Source organism: Plecotus auritus (assembly GCF_963455305.1).
Source record: "Plecotus auritus genome assembly, chromosome: 5".
NCBI classification, from domain to species: Eukaryota; Metazoa; Chordata; class Mammalia; order Chiroptera; family Vespertilionidae; genus Plecotus; species Plecotus auritus.
The window spans coordinates 59,620,114-59,641,923 of record NC_137776.1 but is presented as its reverse complement, the minus strand read 5'-3'; the positions used below and the strand labels follow the sequence as shown (position 1 = coordinate 59,641,923).

The 21,810-nt window shown below is 45.4% G+C and overlaps 1 protein-coding gene across 7 annotated transcripts in view; it reads left to right on the top strand.

The window, feature by feature from the left end:
* The window catches only part of TANC1 (tetratricopeptide repeat, ankyrin repeat and coiled-coil containing 1), a 244,458-nt gene that overhangs the window by 42,935 nt on the left and 179,713 nt on the right, over positions 1 to 21,810 (top strand). For all 7 annotated transcript variants that reach the window (XM_080669582.1, XM_080669579.1, XM_080669577.1 and 4 more), the window contains one exon: positions 13,381 to 13,521. The gene's annotated coding sequence lies outside the window, so the exon portion shown is untranslated. Of the gene's footprint in view, positions 1 to 13,380; positions 13,522 to 21,810 lie in introns of those variants that run through there.

The following is a 21,810-nucleotide window of genomic DNA, read 5'->3' as shown; positions in this document are numbered from 1 at the left end:
TGTTGAGCGGTATAGACAAAACCCTCTTGCATACACACATCTGTTGTGTGGTGTAGCCATTGTCTCCTTTTTTCCTGGCTTCCTGTCTAAGAGTCTTTTTCCAGACACCATAGTGCTTCTGCTTTTATCTTTCCATCATCTGTGGGAAAACAGGGCTTGTTAAGTTAACGTGTAGTAATGTGTTATCACTCATATGTACCGCATCTGACTGGTGGATCGTTTCCAGGTACTGGAAATGGTTTGGTAGTACTGATGTGGTTTTGGACCGTCTGCTATGCTTTGTGAGATGCCTGGAGTCTGGAGTGAGCAGAGGCTAAGGAAAGAGACTTAAGTTCTTACTCATTAGCACAGGACCCTAAACCAGTGGTCAGCAAACTCATTAGTCAACAGAGCCAAATATCAACAGTACAACGATTGAAATTTCTTCTGAGAGCCAAATTTTTAAAACTTAAACTTCTCCTAACGCTACTTCTTCAAAATAGACTCGCCTGGGCCGTGGTATTTTGTGGAAGAGCCACACTCAAGGGGCCAAAGAGCCACATGTGGCTCGCAAGCCGGGGTTTGCTGACCACTGCCCTAAACTAAATGATGACCTCATCATCTTACAGATAATACTGTCCATGAGAATGTTAGGAGAAAGTTTGACAGGTCATTTATATATTGAGTGATGTGGTGGTCATCACATTTATTTCGTATTTGACCCCTTGCCCACACTTCTGTAGGTGTCAGTGGTTCAAATCCATGTTTGAAGCTGGAGGGCAGGGTTTGGACCCTTTTCTCATTCAACTGAAAATTATTAAGGCTTTCCTTTTTAAAAGTTATTTTCCCAAGAACAAAAGTAACCTATGCTTCTGGTTCAAAAATTTTTCAAAATACACAGAAATGTAATTTTGTCATTCAGAAATTTACTGCAGATGTTTAAAATAAAATAGTAGGTTTAATTTTATTTAAATTGAACAGAGTACAACTGAACTTAAAACAGAAGGAATTACCGAACTTAAGATATGTGGATTTTTTTTCCCCAAATTTAATGTCTCCCACAGACACTCAAAAATTTGCTCTAAAGTTTAAAAAAAAGTACATGAAAAATACTGACAAGCCAGCCCAAGAATCCAGCTTATTGTGACTTCAGAGTTCCTATCTTTTCTACTTTATCATATTGTCCACATGCAAGAGAAGGATAAACAATAGATGGGGTATAATTAAAGGCTGGAGTGTGTGATACAGGCCATCAAGTCAAATTTGGAAGACTGGTGAGGGGACTTGTAAACGCCCATTAAAAAATTAAAACTGAAGATAGCTGAAAATTTTCCCTAGGGAAAGTAATAGAGGTCAACTTCTTTTCATCATTTCAAAATTGTACAAGAAAAGAATTCTACTTAAAAATAGTTTTGAAAACCCTGACTATACATTATTTTACTTGTTTTACAACAGCCTTTGGAGGTACTCCTACTTTGATCATTGAGGACTTGAAGGCCAATCCATGTTTCTCACATCGATTCCCTCCCACCCTCCCTCCCTTCCTCTCTCCTTCCTTCCTCCCTCCCTAGAAGAAAAAAAAAGACTTGAAGGCAGTGGAGTGGAAGTGTTGTCACGCCCTGGAGGTGGCACTACTTGTCAGGGGAGTGGCCGGAATGCCACTCTTTCTCCATTGGTGCTCTCAGTGGTCTGCTATCAGGAAGGAGATGGAGATAATGCACAGGCACAGCTATCACCCAGCAATCTTGTCATCCCCACCACAGTCGTGGTTTGGGAATTAAGCAGAAATGCCCTGTGTCCAGAATAGTTCGTTCATGTGTCTTATATACACCTTTCTCCTTAGTGTGTGCCCGGGGTCTCTTCTTTTATCTGGAGGCCACTGGAACTGTGAACAGGGATGTGTGTCGGGGTTCTACCCATAAGAAATGACAGCTGGAAATGAGAAGTGGAGGCAGGCTGCACAGTCCGTAGGCTTGACTGTGCCAGGACACATGCTGGGCAGCCTGACAGGCCTTCCTAAGACCCCGGGGCGGCACGGTGACTGGGTTTTTGTGATCACCCCGGACGAGGTCTTTTAATTTCCAAATATTTATCTGGTGCATACCATGTCCTGGGCCTCAGGCATATTTCTTACAGAATAGGGGGAGCACATGGATTCATATGCAGATAAACGGTCATGTAATATGGGGTATATCATAGAGAAGAATGGGGTATAGTGGGAGCCCAGGGGAAATTGAGAGTTCTGCTCTGGAGTGAACGGAGAAAGCTGGCAGGGACTTGGGGACTGAATAGGAGTTGTCTGGGTGGAGTAAAGGACAGTCCAAGTAGAGAGATATCTTTGTATGCTAATAAGATAGCTGGAATCGGGGTAGTAAATGTTAGGGACAGTTTTACACCAAATGGCTCTTAAAAGTCATCATAGAAATCGTCAAAACCATTCACGTTGTGAGGCATATAGTGATCTACCAGCGTCACAAATACTAACAGTTTGACAGTCTTGTTTTACTGACAGTGCGTTGTTTTTTCACTTCTAAAGAGTTTGGTATGCATCTCTAACTGATAAGGAAAGATGCCCACCCCTCCGTGCCATTATCACACAATAAAATGAGGACAATTCCCCAAGACCCATCCGATATGAGACTGTATGCAGGTATCCCCTGTTAACACAGGTTTTGCTTAAAGGGAACAGTTTCATTATCTAAAAGATTCTTTTATTTAGCATTCCCAATGTTTTAGGAATGTTAGGTAAGTGAGGCATCACTCTAATATTTTTATTCCTTCCTTTAGAAATGGTTTATAGTTTCTCTGGTCTTATTTCTGATCATGTAGGTCAGACTCGCCCTGATGGAGGGCTGTGCCTTAGGACTTTTTATATTACTTATTTGTCCTACAGCAAGACCATTTCTGGGGTTCGGAAAACACTCACCTCTGAAGACTGTGGCGTAGGGTACTCGAGCAGTTCCTTTGGTTTAGCTGTCAGTGTTTTACCTGACACTACCCCGGTGGCCTTGGAAAGCTCTTTCCTCGCAGGCCTTCTTGGCTTGTGTCTGCACTCAGTTAGGTGCCAGGCTCGTTGCCGTCTCCACAGGCTCAGCTTGATCCTGCAGGGATCCGACTTCCTTCTGGAGCTTCCTCAACCACTCCATCCTTCTTTGGTTTCCTGTCCCCTCTCCATTCCCCCCACCCTGCACTCTAGCCCTTAATCATATTCTAATCCGTACTGCTTGTATTTCTTTTGCACGGAGGCAGTGTGAAGCGGTAGAAGGGATGGGAGCTTGGAAACTAGCATAATCTCAAATCCTGAGCCTGTTTCCTCCTTTTAAAAATAATTGTGGTAAAAGAAACACATGACATGAGATCTGCCCTCTTCACACAATTTCAAGAGTACAGTATTATTAACTGTAAGCATAATGTTGTCTTGCAGATCTCTGGAACTTTTGCATTTTTGCACCACGTTATAGCCATTGAACAACCTTTCCCACTTCTCCCCTCCTCTCAGCCCTTGGCAGCTGCCATTTTCTCTCTGCTTCTATAAGTTTGACTGCCTTCGATATCTCATCTGAGTTGGGGTCATCTGGTATTTGACCTTCAAGGTTCATCTGTGTTGTAGCATGGGATAGGGTTTCCTTCCTTTTAAAGGAATAATATCCCATTGAATTTGTATGTGACATATTCTTTACTCATTCACCTGCCAATGGACATTTAGGTTGCGTCTACATCTTGGCTACTATGAATGGTGCTGCCCTGAGTATAGGAGAGCTAATACCTCTTTGGGATCCTGATTTCAGCTCTTTCGGGTAAATACCCAGAAGTGGGATTGCTGACTCATATGCCTAATTTTTCTTTCCTTTTTTTAGGTTTGTAATAGGCAACCTGTATCCCATGTAACGCGTGGCATACAGACTGGGTCTCCTTCTGTCTGGAGTCACAGGGCAGCCCCTCTCGTTCATGTGTATTTGCTCTGTTTGGTCATAGGTAGTCAGTGCTCCCTTCTTCACGAAGGCCTTACTGTTGTCGACCATGTTCAGTAACTTTGAGAATTATTTTAAAGAGATGCCATCATTTTCCAAGAAAAGAAAAACAAACTTTTATTCACTGTTCACTCAGAGCAGCTGTGTCATTGAGGAAGTGTTGACACTGCTTTTGGTTTTTAAATGACTGGTGTTATTCCTTCCCAGGACTGAAAAAAATTGCAAGGTTGGGGTTTTCAGGATTGTTCAGATCAAAAAGCAAAAGATACAAAGCCAAGAGGGAAAAGTCTTTCTGTAAAATAGTGGTAGAAAGTAGAAAAGGCTAGAATTCTGTAGAAAATGATGGGTACTACAAAAATAAGCTTTGACCAGAAAATGAAGGTTTCTGTTTTGCATGTTATTTTGAAGTGGCAGACGGTTTAGCCAGCTAGTTTTTAATGTCTGATTTTTAAGGATCTTGATAAAAATGTACATATAAATCTAGCTTTGTTAATAGGGTTTTAGAAGATGACTTGATTTCCTTAGGGAGGAGTATTTATATGCTTATTTTCATATTTGTAATTTTAGGAGTCATAGGTGTTAGCTTGGGAATGGTTTATAAGAATCCCTCTGATTCCCCTCCAGACAGGCAAGACACAGTTGTAGTCATTTCTCTGATAGTCCTCAGGTTTTACCTTAGAGCCTGTGAATGAGGGTGCCATGGCTTCAGCGTACCCTGTCAATATGGGGGTGTTGTTCTCAGGGAGAAGATATATCCCATTTTCTCTTGCTTTGTCGATGTTTTCTTGCTGGAGTTTAAATTTTCGATAGGGTAGGATCCAGATCTTGTGACTTACTTGTTCTGGCCAGGGCACCCTTGGTTTCTTGTGATCTGAGTTATTTCCCAGTGAGGCCCAATTTGGGCCTGGAACTCCCTGCCCAGGGGTGGGGGACATGTGGTAGGGGCAGCAGACCTGGTGTTTGTGGCTGGGAGGAAGTTCAGTGTGCCAGGAGGAAAGAGCAGGGGTTTTTAGTGCTAGTGCACTGGCACATGGGGCTCTGGGGTGACCCAGGGCATCGGAGTGGTCTGACACAGGTACCCATGTGCCCTTGACCTTTGGTGGCCATGTGGAGGCAGGGTAGACCACCAGTCCCCTGGAGGATTGCCAAGAGAAGGCAGCACCTCAGCCCACAGGGACTTGCAGGTTATCAAGAGAGGGACTCAGGCACACTTATCATAACTGAGTAAGAGGGTGAGTTAGTCTGTGGAATGCAAGAGAAAGAAATCAAGTTATTAGACAGAAGGTCATGGCCTGTTAAGCAACAAGAGCAACTTGGCCCGAGTTGTTAAATCTCTCTTCTAGAATTTCTTGCTGGCTCGAGCCAGTGAGGGGAAGGTGGGGGCAAGGGTCAAGAGGCTTCAGCTGTAGGGGAGGAAGGGCCACAGAAGCTGAACACAGCAGGCCAGGCAGTCCTGGACAAGCCTGCTCCTAACTGTAGAGACGTTTCCAGCACCCGAGTGGGTCACTGAACCCTGTTTGTAAATGACTGATCTTAGAGTGTAAGTGGCATAGTCACCAATGAGCTTAAAACAAGACAGAATTACTTTTGGGAATCTGGAAATAGATTTAGTTTGTAGTTCAGTTTCGATTTAAAAAATCCAAGTATAAATCATAACCTCATATTATAGAACTAAAAATTAAATTCATTGAAGAACGGTCTTTACTAAACCTAAAGCACATCAATACTTTTGCATGCTATTACTTATCAAGACATAAATATGAAGTTACCCAGTATCATTTCTGAATGATTGAAGTTACTTGAGGTTAGGTTGCTTTAGATCAAGGAAAAACTCACCCTAAACTTTGAGGTTCAGATAGGCACACATAGAATTTATTCCTTGGTTCTATAACTCATGGAGATTAGATTTTAAGATAAACTGAAGCTTGCCCCATTAATCACAGTATCTAACATTTAAACCATTTTTTTAGAAGTCGGTCTCTCGTTTTTAAATTTTATTGATTGATTGATTTTTAGAGAGACAGAGAGAAAGGAACATTGATTTGTTGTTCCACTTATTTGTGCATTCGTTAATGATTCTTGTATGTGCCCTGCCCGGGGATCGAACCTCTGCAACCTTGGTGTATCAGGATGATGCTCTAACCATCTGAGTACTGGGCCTGAGCTAAACCTATTTAAAAATAATTTTTAATTGAGTTTATTGGGGTGACATCCTATATAATAAAAGGGTAATATGCAAATCAACTGAATGGAGGAACAACTGGTCGCTATGACGCACACTGACCACCATGGGGCAGACGCTCAATGCAGGAGTTGCCCCCTGGTGGTCAGTGTGGTCCCACAGGGGAAGTGCTGCTCAGCCACGAGGTGGCCTGACGGCTGGCAAGCGCAGCGGCCCGCCTCTGCGGCAGCGCTAAGGATGCAGGGAGCGGGCCTAAGCAGCAGTCGGACATCCCCCGAGGGCTCCCGGACTTTGAAAGGGCACAGGCTGGGCTGAGGGACACCCCCCCCTCAGTGCATGAATGTCGTGCACCAGGCCTCTAGTTGGTTAATAAAATGATATAGTTTTTAGGGGTATAGTTCTATAATATATCATCTGCACATTGTATTGTGTGTTCACCACCCCAGGTCAAGTCTCCTTCCATCACCATTTATCCCCCTTTACTCTCCACTTACTCCCTCCACCCCCCTTTTCCTCTGGTAATCACCATACTGTTGTCTATGAGCCCCCTTATCCTCTCCCCTCTGACAGCTGTCAGTCTTTGTATCTATGAGTCTGTTTCTGTTTTGTTTGTTAGCTTATTTTGTTCATTCGATTCCACATATAAGTGAAATTATATGGTACTTATCTTTCTCTGACTGGCTTATTTCACTTAGCATTGTTGCAAAGGGTAAGATTCCCCTCCTCCCCCTTTCTTTTTTGTGGCCAAGTTGTATTCCCTTGTGTAAACGTACCACACCTTTTTTATCCACTCATCTACTGATGGGCACTTGGCTGCTTCCCTATCTTGGCTATTGCAAGTAACGCTGTAAAAACACAGGGATCCGTATATTCTTTTGAATCAGTGTTTCGGGTTTCTGTGGATATATTCTCAGAAGTGGAATTGCTGGGTCATATGGCAGTTCCATTTTTAATGTTTTGAGGTAATTCTATGCTGCTTTCCACAGTGGCTGCACCAATCTGCATTCCCACCAACAGTGCACAACGAGGGTTCTCCACATTCTCGCCAACACTTGTTGTTTGTTTAAACCTTTTTTTTTTTTTTTTAACTCCATAAGAAAGCAGGAAACCAATACCTTTGGAGATTACAGAAATGCTTGGACTATTTTAAAACACACTCATTTAAATGCCTCCCTCCCTAAGATCATCTGGCCTTAGGGCTTCTGGACAGATTGACCTGGCCAAGGAACAAGCCCATCAGCTGTGAGGGGCGGTGATGGGGGCGTGGTGTCCATGCAAAGCAGCAGTCCCTCTGCTCAAGAAAGTGTCTAATCTGGTGAGGAGCTTTACTCACAGATACCACAAGAGAAGGTGGATGAGAAGTGAGGAGTGTGTGGTGAGGTTGGGAGTAGCTAGATGGTAGGTTCTAGGTCACAATGGCAATGTTGAGGGTTCTGTGCCTCCTTTTGAAAGTCTGTCCCTGTGCTCAGGGCTACTTGAGACCACATAGAGACAGTGCACTGCAGTTGGATACAGTGCCCCCCCCCCCCCCCCCCGTTTTTAGAACACTTGGGTCTCAGGGACTGAAGTTGGCCTTGTGGGCATAGTCCCCCCCCTGGATATAGTGGCTGGGGACCCACTGAAAGTGAAATAACCTTTCTTCGTGCCTGGGGTAATCTCAGAGCCACTAATTGTACTGTTTTGAAATGCTTTGTTTTTGGTGTCTTTGGACCCTTTTGGGGATTGAAAGGCTATTTAAACTCTAACGGCCTCTAATCTATGGTTTCGGATTTATAAGTTGTCTCCTGTCAGTCATAGCTTCTCAGGGCTGTCATTGTGCCTTGATCCAGCACTCGCTCTCCACCTTCTTCATTTACGGTGACCTGGGAAACCAAATATTTCCCTCCTGCTAGAATTGTATCTAAAGGCGGAGTGAAATAGCTCTGGGGAGAGCCTGGGAAAGAGCTGTTGGATGGAGCTTGCACGAGGTTGGGAAGTTCTCTTCTGAATGGTGCATGCATGTTGTCGCAGATTTTGGCAGCTGGGAAGACTAAATCTTGGTTCCCAGCTGTTTTCTGGATCGTTGAGGTTGCTAGCTTATGACTGCTGTCTTCTCTCTTTCCTCCACTGATATGCAGATCTTCGCTCCCACCCTTGCCAATTTTGGAAGGGAAAGGAGAGAGTGAAAATTTTCACAGGGAAAGTGAGAAGAAGGTGAATGAAAGAAAAAGCTGGGACTGAGGCAGGGGCTTCGGTTATCTGTCAACCACTGTTCTTGAAACCTAAGATGTACTGGGCTCTGCGAAGGATACGGGGGGATGATGGCGATCCTGCCTTCATGAAGCTTCATGTTCTGTTGGGAGAGAAAACTAATAGACCTCAAACCCTCAGTTGAAAGTGGTAGAGATGTTTTGCGTTGAGTGTGAGTTCAGAGAAAGTGACTTGAGTCAGGAACGTGGAGCCAGCAGTGTGGGGCTCCAAGTGGTATTTGAGTAAGTGGCCGTGCAGTCCAGTACACATGGGTGAGACCAGATACACTGATGAAACCCCAGTTAGGAAGTGGCAGCGGCTATGGAGAGATTTAGCAGGACATCTGGTAAGTCCATTTCAAAGGCAGAATTGATGAGGGTCCCAGACTGTGTATGGTGTCTGTGTGCTTGGTTAAAATGCAGACTCTTGGGCTCTTCTTTAGTTTGGGGTGGTGCCCAGGAATAGTCCAGGAATTTCTGGTACAGGTGGCAAAGGATGAGTAAGGCAAAGCTGATTAATTCCCCCATGAGAGACAGAAATTGGAAGGAGGCATCCAAGGTGGACAGCCTGGTTTTTGTCACTGGATTACAGAGCAAATAGAGAGCAGGTAACTAAGAATTATGGAACATGGAAGCGAGAGCGAACTTAGCTCCTCAGCTGGAGAGAGTGTTCCCGCAGTCCTCACCCTTCACCCAGGGACGCAGGCTCTCTTTCTTACCCAGTCACTGTCACACCGGAGAACATCATGATGCTAATTGAAATCAAGTTTGGGTTCAGCCCTCTTATGAGCCAGTGGTTTTATACCTAGGAAAGCTCTGTGCTTTGGGCCTTGTAACACCAGACAGAAATCCTATAATGAGTGTGTGCTTTGTCACATTTGGTGAACAAGAAAATAGGGATTGCCAGTGAAAGAACACACAGAAGCTACTAGTGCTGTTACTAGAAGAACCAACAGAAATCATAGTGGTAAATAGCTTAGTAGTTTCTTCGCATGTGAAAGCCATCATGTTACATCACTTCTCACGTAGTAAACACTTGACAAAGGAATGTTCTTTACAGATGAGTTTTGATACCTCTTGCCAACTCAGTGATAGGGGCCAGCCAGCGCTTACTTAGGTAAGGAACAAGCCAGTCTGTCCCCACTCCTGTCTTTTCCCTCAGCGGGGTGGGGGGTGGGGGGTGGGGTGCACCTCCAGGCCTCACTTTGCCCCAGCGATCTCACCGGCAGATTGTTACTTCAATTTCCTCCAGCTCTTCTCTCAATCCATTTGTATTTTCCCATCCTCCTAAGAGAAAAAGGAAACATCCTAGGACAGTGGTCGGCAAACCGCGGCTCGCGAGCTACATGCGGCTCTTTGGCCCCTTGAGTGTGGCTCTTCCACAAAATACCATGTGCGGGCGTGCACGTACAGTGCGATTGAAACTTCATGGCCCATGCACAGAAGTTGGTTTTTGGCCTGGGAGAGTCTATTTTGAAGAAGGGGAATTAGAACACTCAAGGGGCCAAAGAGCCGCATGTGGCTCGCGAGCCGCGGTTTGCCGACCACTGCCCTAGGAATAGGTCAGGGGCTATGCATCAGAATCAGCCGGTCAGCCTTAAAGAGTACCAATACTTGGGCCCCATGCCCAGAGATTCTGTTTCAACTCTTCTGGGCATCAGAATTTTTAAAGCTCCTCAGGAGATTCTGATAGGTGGCGAGGACCGAAGAAATAGCTCCGGTAGTTGACAGATGTAACAGTACAGGGTACGAGCAGTACACCTGTCTCAAGGAAAATGAAAGCCTCACGATTTGAAATGCACATGGATATTTTGCAATAATGCCTTTTGCCACTCACGTCTCAAGTGTGAGCCGGATTCCCACAGAGTTCTCCTTCGCGCTACCTTCCTTCTTTATTGGAGCCTGCTTTCCACAAGCACCCAGCATTCCAATGAAACAAAAACAAAAACGAGAGCTTACTTTTATTTGCTCTAGGATTTCTGGGGTATTGTTTTCCACTCTGTCTGCACAGTTGAGGGTGACGGGAGCCCCCTGACGAACTCGGAGATGCAGCAGGTTGTGGCGGAGTGCCTTCTTCACGCTGTCTCTCCTCTCCAGGCCTTGCTTTCTGGTGCAGCAGCATCAGTGCTGGGGAGCCCTGTCCACCGGAGGGCTTAGACCAGGGGTGGGCAAACTTTTTGACTCGAGGGCCACAATGGGTTCTTAAACTGGACCGGAGGGCCGGAACAAAAGCATGGATGGAGTGTTTGTGTGAACTAATATAAATTCAAAGTAAAGGAGCGGAGGGGAGAGCAAGAGAACCCTCCGCTCTTTCGGCTCCGCGGGCCGGATAGAACAGCCGAATGGGCCGGATCCGGCCCGAGGGCCGTAGTTTGCCCACGGCTGACTTAGACTGTCACGGGGAATCGAAGGTCATATGCTGCGGACCATGAATGCCTAGTCTTCGTTTTGTGGTCTGAGGAGACTCAGTGTTACACTTTTAGGAGGATACTTGGGAGAGAAAAAAATTTTACTTCTTTTGGATAAACAACTTTGAAGTCTCTCTGTTCATCCTTGAAAGAGAGGGCTGACTAGGAGGTAAACCCTAATAATTCTTTTCAAAAACATGTTAAGTTTGTTGTGTGTTTTTTTTTTTCTTGAGCCAATTGGAAATTAGATCTGAAAACAAAAAGCCCTTGAAGGTCTTCATTCAGTTAGTCTCTGAACTATTGTGTTTCGGTTCCATAAAAATTCCTTCAGCAAGTGTATTTTGTCATCTTTTGCATTTTCCCTGAGACTATTTTGTGGCCTAATGCTTCTTTTTCAATACTTTCTTGGGCCCATGTTTTGGATTGTGCACTGAAAAGGCCTTTAAACAGAGAAATGTCAAAACCAAACAAGTAAAAGTTCCATCTTTTTGCCTATTTAAAATAGATTCTGAAGGACAAAAAAGGAAAATGCAAGGCAGTTTCTCCCCTGCGTCCGGTCAGTGAGTGATCTAACTGTAGTTATAAGTAACTTCTCAAACACCACCCAGAGTTCCTCTGGTCTCACTGACCTCCCTTTCTCCTTTCTGTAATTACTGAATACAGCCCTTAAAACCCATGTAGGACCAAACACAGAATCTAAGCTCTGTGATCTCATCCCCACAAAAACAGGCTGCAGGGACCGTCCTTCTTGCAGGAAGCCGCCTCGCCTTGGGACCTCTGCAAGTCTGTAATTTGTAGTGGTGCCTTTGGGGTCTTAAAATCAGAAAGCATGCATCCCCTGCCCTACATGCGCTGCTGTAGGTGGAGAAGGGGCCAGAGAGAAAGGATCTGTGAACATGACCTGTGACATCTGCTGTGAAGGGCACACTCCTCCGGGGGTCCTCTGGGCAGAGGGTCTGTCTGGCAGCGGGCATGTTGCGGCTGCGATGGATACCCTTTCCTACCTGTCTGTCCGTTGTGCTGGGACAAATGAGGAGCCCGCCTTTTCTGCTGAGGTGTGCTTTGTGGAAGGAGCTTGGCTGAGTGCTGGCGGCAGCTGGGAGATGGATGATTCCCTCCCTGGCTGCCAGGGCCCTCAGCAAAGCGGCAGGTGATCCTTTTTATCAGCCAATAATAGGAGGACGCCTCAGATATTTGAGCTGCTATTCAGCAGGTGGTGCTGTCCTGCAGTGAATGCTTCCACGCTGCCGCTGCCCACGAGGTCAGCAAGCTGGTCAGGAAGGAGCTGGGTGCTTGGAAGCCTGGGCAGCATGCAGGAGATGAGGCCTCTCAAGAGGAAACTTCACGCATTGGACTCGGGGGACCACCTGGTTCGTGGCGGTGTTTCCTCTGCATCCTGCTTGAATGAGAACTCCGCTGATCTGAACTGGGGGGAGATGGAACCCGTCCCAGGGGTCACCTGGTTTCCTCCCAGAGCAAAGTGCCCTGCGCTCCTTCTCATCTTTGTTTGAAACCCTGGTGGGTAAGGGGGCGTGGCGTCGGGAGCTCCTCATTAAACAGACTTAAAAGGGAGGAAAGGCCTCAGCCAGCCTTTGCATGCACAAACCTATTAGTGCTCCGGTGCCCTGCCAAGGGGGTTTGGTTGGCCCAAACCTGACTGCCCACGTTTTTGTCCTTTTTGGCAATGGAGCCCAGCCGCGGACTTGGGTGAGGGCTGGGTTGTCTGTGTGTCTGAGCATGGACAGCTCCCTTGGAAAGGAACTTTTCCCAGGATTGGTGTGACAGTATGTTTCCCAGGGAAAGACTGAGTCAGTCATGGGAAACTTCTGGTTGGAATCCTTTCGTCAACACACACGATGGAGCATCCGCCTCTACCTGGGATCAGAGCAGGAGGAAGGTGTAGGGGACGGCAGGTAAGACCTGCGCTTGAGAAATGGGTAGGAGGGGAGGTCAAGGCAGAAGGAAGCAAATGCTGGAACACAGGTCCCAGCCAGGTGCTCTGAGTGCAGGGGAAGGACTGGTGACACCTGAGCTGAGCGTGGGGGAAGGATCATTTCCAGAATGGGAGGGAGGTGTTCAGGATGAGGGGACAGGGAGAGCTAAAGCGTGACATTGGGGGGTGGGGGCGGTGTTCGGAAGTGATGAGTGTGGAGAGCTGGACCTGTGAAGAGGGAGGCAGGAGATATGGGAAGGAGGGATTCTGGTGGAGAACCTCAGAAACCCGAGTGTTAGAGGGCTTCTTGGCTTCTTATCTTCTTATCTTAAACCTGAAACATTTCATTGTGTGCTGGGCTTTAAACCCACTAGCACCCCTTAAGGAGAAAAACCTGAGTGGTGGCGGAGGTCAGTGGGACCCTTCAGTGCCTTGCTCCTGGCAAGGGGCTTTCAGTGAAGGCCCCCGGTCACCTTGAACAGAAGGTTTCAGAAGTTTTCTCGGGTTTGCCGGCCCGTCGCCCTACTGTTCCCTTGGTGAACAGTCCGTGGATAAGCTGCTGTCTCTTTCCTCTCCACCGTGGCGTCGAGGGGACTTGCAGGAGGTTGTAACTGGTGTTACACACTCGTTGCTGCGTGTCTCCCAGTGTGAGTGTGCTGACAGGTTTTCTTTTTCCCAGTTTCCCAGCTTTCTGTGGCCGGCTTGTCCGGAGGAACTTGGCCGGTGCCCCAAGGAGACAGCGCCTCTCTGTTGCGAGCCAGCGGAGCCCGGGGTGAGGCGAGGCGAGTGGGGCCTGCACCGACAGATCAGCCTTTCCAAGGTATGCTATTTTCTGAAAACTTGGAGGGTTTTGAAGGTAAATCTGGCTTTTATTCATATGAATTTAAGGGTAATGTAAACACAGCATCTGAGGTACTATGTTAAAGTCCTCTCGATAATATGGATGCTTCAGTTCATTCTTTTAAGACCTTTCTAATTTTACTTGGTTGTGCCTACTTCAGGGCTTTTTGGTCTCTTTATAGTGTCTGTCACTGTGCTTTCCCACCGAAAACATTTAATGTGTGTTGAGTGAATGATGAGTATCCTTGGCTTACAGTTGGCATACAGAGAAGCACAACTGATCAACGCTGTTCAGATTTTTAATACTGTCAGACGGGCTGTGTGTTTTTTATCATTATCATCCTCTCGTTCCCCATTCCCCACGAGGAACTCTGTGAAGTTTAATTACAAGCCCCTCTTTAGCTACCGGGACACAAACAAGGGGACATAACAACCCGCCTTACCTTCCTGCTCTTCCCCGGTTGGCTTTTCAGGGTCACACCCGTTACAACGGGCACAGGCTCTGTCTCCCACCTGTTTTGCCGGCCGTCTTGTAACTCATTCCGAGCTGTGTGGTCCCCTTCCCCCAGGTTTCAGGGAGGATTTTCTGTGTGTGTGGCATTAGGACGTCAGGACAGTTGCTGGCCTTCTGCCTGTGGTTTTCCTGTACCGCAGCCCTACCTCTATGTTGCGAAAAAGAAGTACCTATTTCAAGGGGTCTAGTCAGACTGGAGGTTCCTGGTGGGCCATTTTTGTTGTATTCATCTTTTATTTGCATTCCCTATCTCCAATGTGTAGCATGTAGTGGGGCTCAACTATTTCCTCCTTCCCCTAAGAAGAGAGAGAATTGGCTGAGAGCAGTCTCCAGCCCCATCTTAAGTGAGCACAGCTTGGAGGACCGTCCTCCTGTATGCTCAGCTGCTTGCAGTCCAGGCAATGGGGTGGGAATCCGAGGACAGAATGGTTGGGGGGGGGGGGGGGCGGCTGAAAACCTCACTGGTCCTTTCTCTGTGCGTGTTGGAAATGCTCCTCCACAGGAGGTGGGGGTCAAGGTTAAAGCTGCTTCCAAACCTCTGAGTTCTTGAGACGCCCATGTGATACGCCGGTGCACTCTGCCATCTGTCTGGTGTGGCTTGCTAGTAGGATTTCCTATTCTGCACTCACCCCTCCTGCCATGCCCTGCTCATCCATGAAGAACAGAGCAACCACATTGCTCCCCACAACTTTGGGGGTGCTTCTTCTAAAGGCAAAGCTTCTCAACAGAAGCCTGGCAGGGGAGTACACATGAGAATCTTCCCTGAAGCTTTAGAACCGGGGATACTGAGACGCGCCCAGGTGTGCCAAATTGGAGTTTCAGGCGTGGAGAGGGGGTCCTTGCTGGGTAGGTTTGTTTCTTTTTAAAGCTCCTCAAAAGATGATGTGTGTTACTACTTGAAAAATATTTGTATGTGGAATAGACTTAAAAAAAACAACACAAAAACCTCTTTCTTAGCCTGAGCAGATGTTTGGGGGGGAATTATTTTTGAACTCTCCTAACTAGTTTCACCAGTTTATACTGCCAACCCAAACATTCCCTTGTTGTGCCATAATTTGCATTGCAGAACCATTTTATAACTTTAATTTAAAATTGCCTGTGACAACACTTTCTACGGTTGTAAGTATACAAGGACATTGAAGAACAATTTACTATATTTAACAAGAGCTTAGGTTTATTTAGAAATCCAGGTGGGACTCTGCTCGCATGGAATTTTACCAAAGTATGCATAGATTTGCATACTGAAGCCAAAGCCTTTTGACCTTGTGGTAACACAGTTCTGAAAGTAACATTGAAATAGCAATTTAAGTGTATTGCCCTTAGAGATTTTTTTTGGACAGGACATTTATTTAGTAAGTTATACTTTTTTTTTTTTTTTTCCCTTCTCCAGTTTTTTGGGTGGCAGAGAATTAGCTAATTTTGCTTTTCTCTTTCCCTGGACCAACTTTAAGTAGGTAGGAGCTTACTAGGAGAGATAATTTTAAATGGTTTTTGTGGTCCCTTTCTACGAAAGAAAAGCTTACAATCCATTCTTGGGTGAGGTTTTAATAATATCATGGGTTTAATGGAAAATGGGGAGTTTCTATTTTGAAATCACAGAATTTTGCCGTTGAGGAGGGACCTTACAGAAGACCTATCATCTGGTTTCCATGGCCGCAACGTCATGGAAACTGCTCTTGTGAAGGTTGCAGTTGGCCTCTGATAGGACTCTTAACATGACTTTTCTGTAGCACGCCTCATTTGCAACTTTCTCCTCTAGGTTCCTGTGCACCATTCTTGACTGCTTTTCCTTTCCTTTCATTTCTTCCTAGGTCCTGCTGTGTCTGCCTTTAAATATTCCCGTTTCCTGGGCTTTCATCCTTGGTGGTTTTCTTTAGTCTGCTCAGCCTCTTTGGGGGACCTCAGGGCTCCCATGACTTCAACTACCACCCACATGTTAAAGGCCCTCAAGTCTCTCTCTGGTTCACCCTCATCTCAAGCAGTCTTTTAGGCATTTATACTTGGATGACTCATATGTTCTCTTGTGATATCCAAACTGAACTAATTTATCTTCTAATTATTGCCTGCCTCCTGACCCTCTAACCCCCTCCCCCGCCCCCCTCCAAATCCCTTGCTTCTGTCTGCTTTCCCACTTTGGTCATTGGCACTATTCAAGCCAGAAGTGTGACTCATCCTTCACCCTCCCCAAGACAGCCCCATATTTTAATTGGCCATCCAGGCCTATCATTTTGATGTTCTAAACAAGAGAGGGAAAGGCCATTCCACTGACATTTTATTATTATGGGCTTTAGAGGTTGTACTTGGGCCTATATCAGCAGCTCTAATAACATGAGACAATTTTGACTATTTCTGTAGTATATATTTCATGCTAAGCATAGTTCCAGGTACTTCTCAAGAGTTTATCTCTAATTTTCACAATGATTCTGTGGTATATCATCTATAATAATAAAAGTGTAATATGCTAATTAGACCGGACAGCAAAACAAACTTCCGGATGTCCTTCTGGACGACCTTCTGGACGAAGCCTGGGCTGCGAGAGCTGAGGCAAGCTGCTGTGGCTGTGAGGGCCGAACCCTTTGCACGAATTTCGTGCATCGGGCCTCTAGTCTCTGTTATAAATGAGGAATCTAAGGTTCACAGAGATTAAGTTATAGCCCAGCATCAAAGGGCATGTAAAGCACAGTGGAGTTAGGATTTGGGGATTTTAAACCTTATTCATATTGGTAGTGTGTCACACTATATTTTTCTTCTCACATAGGAGGTGCTAACGACAAGACTCTTAATGGCAAAGCCATGATCCGTGTCTTCATCCGGGTTCCATCCCTAGTTCTATTAGCTGAGTGTTAGCTGTGCTGTTTGAAATTAGGATAGTGGGATCATGCTGCCGTGCCCTCAGAGGGGTTTTTTGTGAGAATCAGAAGGGATGGCATAAGGAAAAGTGCTTTAAAATTTAGGGATATCTTTGAGAAGTTTTTTTTTCATTGTGGAAGTCAATAATTGGCCCACTCAGGTGCTCCTCTCTGAAAGGTGGCCCAGAGCATTCTGTGTTTTGTTTCCTCATAGGTCTCTCCTTGTGTCCATCCTGAGAAGAAAACGCTGTTGGCTTTCCTTCCTAGTTCTCCCCTTCCATCCTATTGTGGTAACAACGTTTGTCTGAGGAGAGGGTCCCCTTTAATGAATACACAAAACCAATTTGTCACTGTGGACTTTAGAAATCATTTAATCATTCTGCATCTTGATTTTTGTTTTTATTTTTTACAGAATTGCCCTATAAGATTTGGGGTAATGTGTATTTTATAGGGTTGTTTTAACTGCAAAGTGACAGAGATAATGTACCTGATGATGGCAGGTCCTTGGTGAGGAGTGCTTTTACTGCCCACATTTAGTTATCACAGGCTTACACTTTCAGATGTTAAAAGGCTTAAGCCAGCCTCTGAAGACAGGATTCAGGAAGAACTCCCGTGCGATGCATAGGGAGGGAGGAGGGTCTGAAGCAGGAGTGGGGACCCTGAGGAGTGGCATCATCATCAGCTGGGACTTGTGAGAAATATAAAGTCTCACATAAAGTCACCATCCCACACCTGAAACTCAGAGACACTTAACAAGCCCTACAGATGACTCTGATGCACCGTATCTGGGCTGAAGTTAGAGAAACCAGGCTGTGGGCTTTGGAGCAGTCCCGTGGGATAGTGAGGGCCTCCCAGGATGGTGGGAGGGGGTGGAGAGGAGATGGATTCAGTAACTCCATTGATGTTTATCAACAAGGACGGAGGCCGTGAGGATATAGAGGCCTTGAGTCTGGTGGGACACAGGCTGGTGAGTGGGTTTTGGAGGTTGGGGGAGAGGAAGATGAGCTTAGTTTTGGACATGTTGAGTTTGTGGTGCTGGGGTTGATGCCAGCAAGCCGGGAATAAGTGCTGTCACAGTAGCACAGGCAAAACAATGGGGAAGCAGACCTTTGAGCTGCCTTATAGGAAAGCGGTAGAGAGAAAAGAGAGCCAAGATCAGTTGGTTTGGGATTGGGTATTTGAGCTTATGGCATCCAGTTTCTCTTTCAGAAGGCTAGGAATAAATGTTAGGAATACATGGTGATACGGTTTCAAATAAAACGAAATGATCACAATAACGTTGGAGTTTTGTCATGATGCTATCCTTAGGCCCCATGCTTGCGCAGCAGAAGCTGGTCTTAGACATCATTTCATCTTGGGAGCCAAGGTCACTGTGCCAAGGGCGGAGTTCTAGTGTCTTTCTCCAAGAGAGGAAGTGGAGTGCAGGGGTCCGGGTGCAGGTGGCCAGGGCAGGCTGCTGGGTTTCTCTAAGTCTCAATTTCTTGACCTCTGTCAGTGAGGACAACTATAGTTCCTACCCCCTTCTTGTTGTGCGGACTAAACAAGCTACTTCATAGGGAAATATTGTCAGTGCCTGCCGCAGGGTTGTTTGTCTCCGCCTCTATTGGTACTTTCATGGTGGTTTGTTGGACTGGTGGAGTAAATTTAGGCCTTCGATTTGTAGCAGATTTACAGTATTAAGAGGAGTTAATTTTCAGAAGTCATACTATAACTCTGAGTTGGAAATGAAATGTCTTTGTTGTTTTCAATGAATTATCAGTCCATTGCAGTATGGGCTTCTTAGGTTTGTGAGAAGGCAGAAAGGAGTTGGCTTGGGAAGTTTGAGTGCATAAAAACAAGGACCAGATCTTTAAAAAATTGTATTTCATATCCAGCTTTGATGCAGACTCACATATCCTGCTATACTGGAAAGATGTTACACTGAGACCATGAAAACAGTACATCTGTGCGACATCTTCATTAGATCTCGAACAACTTCACATCCTTTGTTTCTGATTCAAAGGCATTCAAGAAACATATGTTCCTATTTTCCACTGGGTTTTAATTGGGTTTCCCCCCCTTAAACAGAGGCATTTGGACCACACACTCATATTTAGGAAATAACTTGGTAACTGTGCTGCATGTATGTGTACAAGGACCCTTCTCCGTTTGGAGACTGCAGCTTCTGAAACTCACCACTCCGCCACCCCACCCCCAACCTGGAAGAAAAGTGGCCTGTGTGCACTTGTCCGTGCACGTGAGGTTTCTGTGCCGCTTCACAATGCCCATTCTGTTCCTCAGGGCTGAGCCGTGTCTCATGCCGTCTGTATGTGTTAAGAGAAGTGGTGACAGAGTCCATGATCAAAGGTTTCACTGCAGACTTACTAAGGACTTTAATTGAGCCTTTCACTGGGTTTTACAGAACAGGCATCTGATGTTCATACATGGCCTGTCACATAACTTCTGGTGTAAAGCTTGAATGTCATAGGTTTGATTAAAATTCTATGGGACTACAAAAAAAATAAATAAATAACATCTGTAACCCAATGCCTAGGAATTAGCCTGTAATTCAACATTTAGCAGAAGTGCTTTTGGCTGTTGGGCCAGGCTTGGATGCCTTCAGGTGAACACAGAGCAACCTTCCCAGCTTTTCTAGAACCACACAAGGCTTGCATCTTTCTGGGAAGTTTGGCTGCTGCCACAGCTGAGACAATGAGCCAGATTTAGATCATTTTATGAGTCTAGAAAACGTCTTACCCTCTTGCAGCTGTTGCTGTAGGCCCTAACCATGAAAACAAAACCCGTCTCGGTTACCCAGGATCCATGGGAAATTGGCAATAGCCCAACGTAAGTTCATGTATTTTGGACTCTGAATTATATTTATAAATCAGGGCATCCCTGGATTTAGGGCAGGCAGCTGGGAAACGGCCTGACTGTACCAGAGGCAGTGGGGGGCAGGAGAGGCCAAGCCTTGGGTACCACCCTCGTTAGGAAAGTCCAATCCAAGAAATCGCTCGATCTTAAATGTTTTTAAAATAGATAAGGAGAACATCCAAGAAAGCAGCAAAACCAATATAAAGTATACCTGTCCCAAATATTTAACCTGGCTTTCCTGTTTTTGTATATTGTCTCCCTGTAAATTTCCACAGGTCTTTCTCCTTCAGTATCAGGCTCATTACTGTCGGTAAGTTTGTAATTGGCGGTGATGGACTTTCTGGTTAAATAGAGCTTTTACAGACTACTCTGAAAACTAATCATAGGGCTTGGCATTGGCTTGCTAGGAGTGGTGCATATGTGGAATACTCAATCCTGCTAATGTTTGCCAATCAGTAGATTACTGTTTAGTGCTCTGAATGTCAGTGGTTGCGTGAAGGGGATAAAACTGAGCTACTGTTTCTTTAGAAGCATGAGTTATTAGCCGAGCTCTTGGAAAGTCTGAGTAATTGTTCCAGTGAGTCTGACTCTGATTCTCTGGGTCAGGGGTCCCTCCCCCTGGGGACCATTGATGGACTTCATTGGATGGATGTAAATTTGGATGGGTGGAAAAGATTTTACATCTTCATTTTCACTAACTTCTCACCAAAATGTGGCCTTCCCTTCAATCCTGAAAGTGGACAGCAAACCATGTACTATCAGTAGCACCTGGGGCTTTGGCACACAGAAATGAGATTTTTGTATCACATTATCGGAGATGGTTTAAGCTATCACTTATGCCAGTGGTCGGCAAACTCATTAGTCAACAGAGTGGCAAACCGCGACTCGCGAGCCACATGTGGCTCACGAGCCGCGGTTTGCCGACCACTGACATGCCTATCACTGCCTAGAAAACTACAGTAGCTGTTAGACCTGCAGCTGCATCTTGTATTTTGTGCATTAAGAAGCACACATTACTATTATCACAGATTTGCTTTTTAAATAGTATTTTGATATCTGTGATTCAATATAATTGATTTTTTTTGGTATTCATATTTTTAATGTCAAAATCATTTCTAAGCATTCTGACTAGAGGGTCTAGGTTGCTGAAGCAGTTCACGGCACTTAAAAGATTGCAAACTCTTGCCTTGGATGGCACCCTTGTATCTTTGTCATCATACTTTGAGACTGGGTTTGTTAACATTAAAAAATAAATAAAGTCTTAGCATACTTAGCTTTTGTTTCCTGGCATAACTTGTCTTTGATTTTTATCATCAGGAGCTCTGGTATTCCCCACTTTGGGGCTATTAGAGTGAATGAAAAAATAAAGCCATTGTCCGTTCCCATGTGACCTTTCTCACAGGCCCTGGTGGCAGTCCCCTTTAACACTGCTTACTGCCACCAAATGTGTATGGCCCGGAATTATTTCCCTTACAAACTTCGGATAAAAATGCAGTGATGTGTGCGTTACTTGCTTTAGCTATGTGAAGAGAGGATGCTGTGTGGCTTGTATAAATTAGATTCAGCTCTTCACAGTAGGCATACCCTAATTTATATGTAAAATTTGATGTCTAAGATTGAAACTTTATTATATTGATTGTGTTAAACTGCCCAGAGAAAGAAAGTTTGGGCACCAGGCCATTCCTTGCCACATCCCATCACCTTTTAACAAGCTTCATGCAATTCATTCAGTAAGAAATGGGCAGAAGAGGGCAGTTTTTGAGCTCCTCTTGAATAACATAGTTTCTACCTTCTGGGTAAGTGTTAGGATTAGGGGAAGCATTGCTCATGCAAGACAAAGGTCTCTGCCCCAAATGATCTTCCCCATGGGCAGTATGGCACACCTCCCAGTGTTCTGGCCGTGAGCTCAGGAAGGGCTTGCTCATTCTAGAATGTATTCTGTTGCATGGTGCCTCCAGGCCACACACTGACAACTATGCAGTTTGAAAAAACTCTGATAAGTTGTATGCCCAGGAGAACTTAAGAAACTGAACATCAGGTGTTTCTCAGTAGA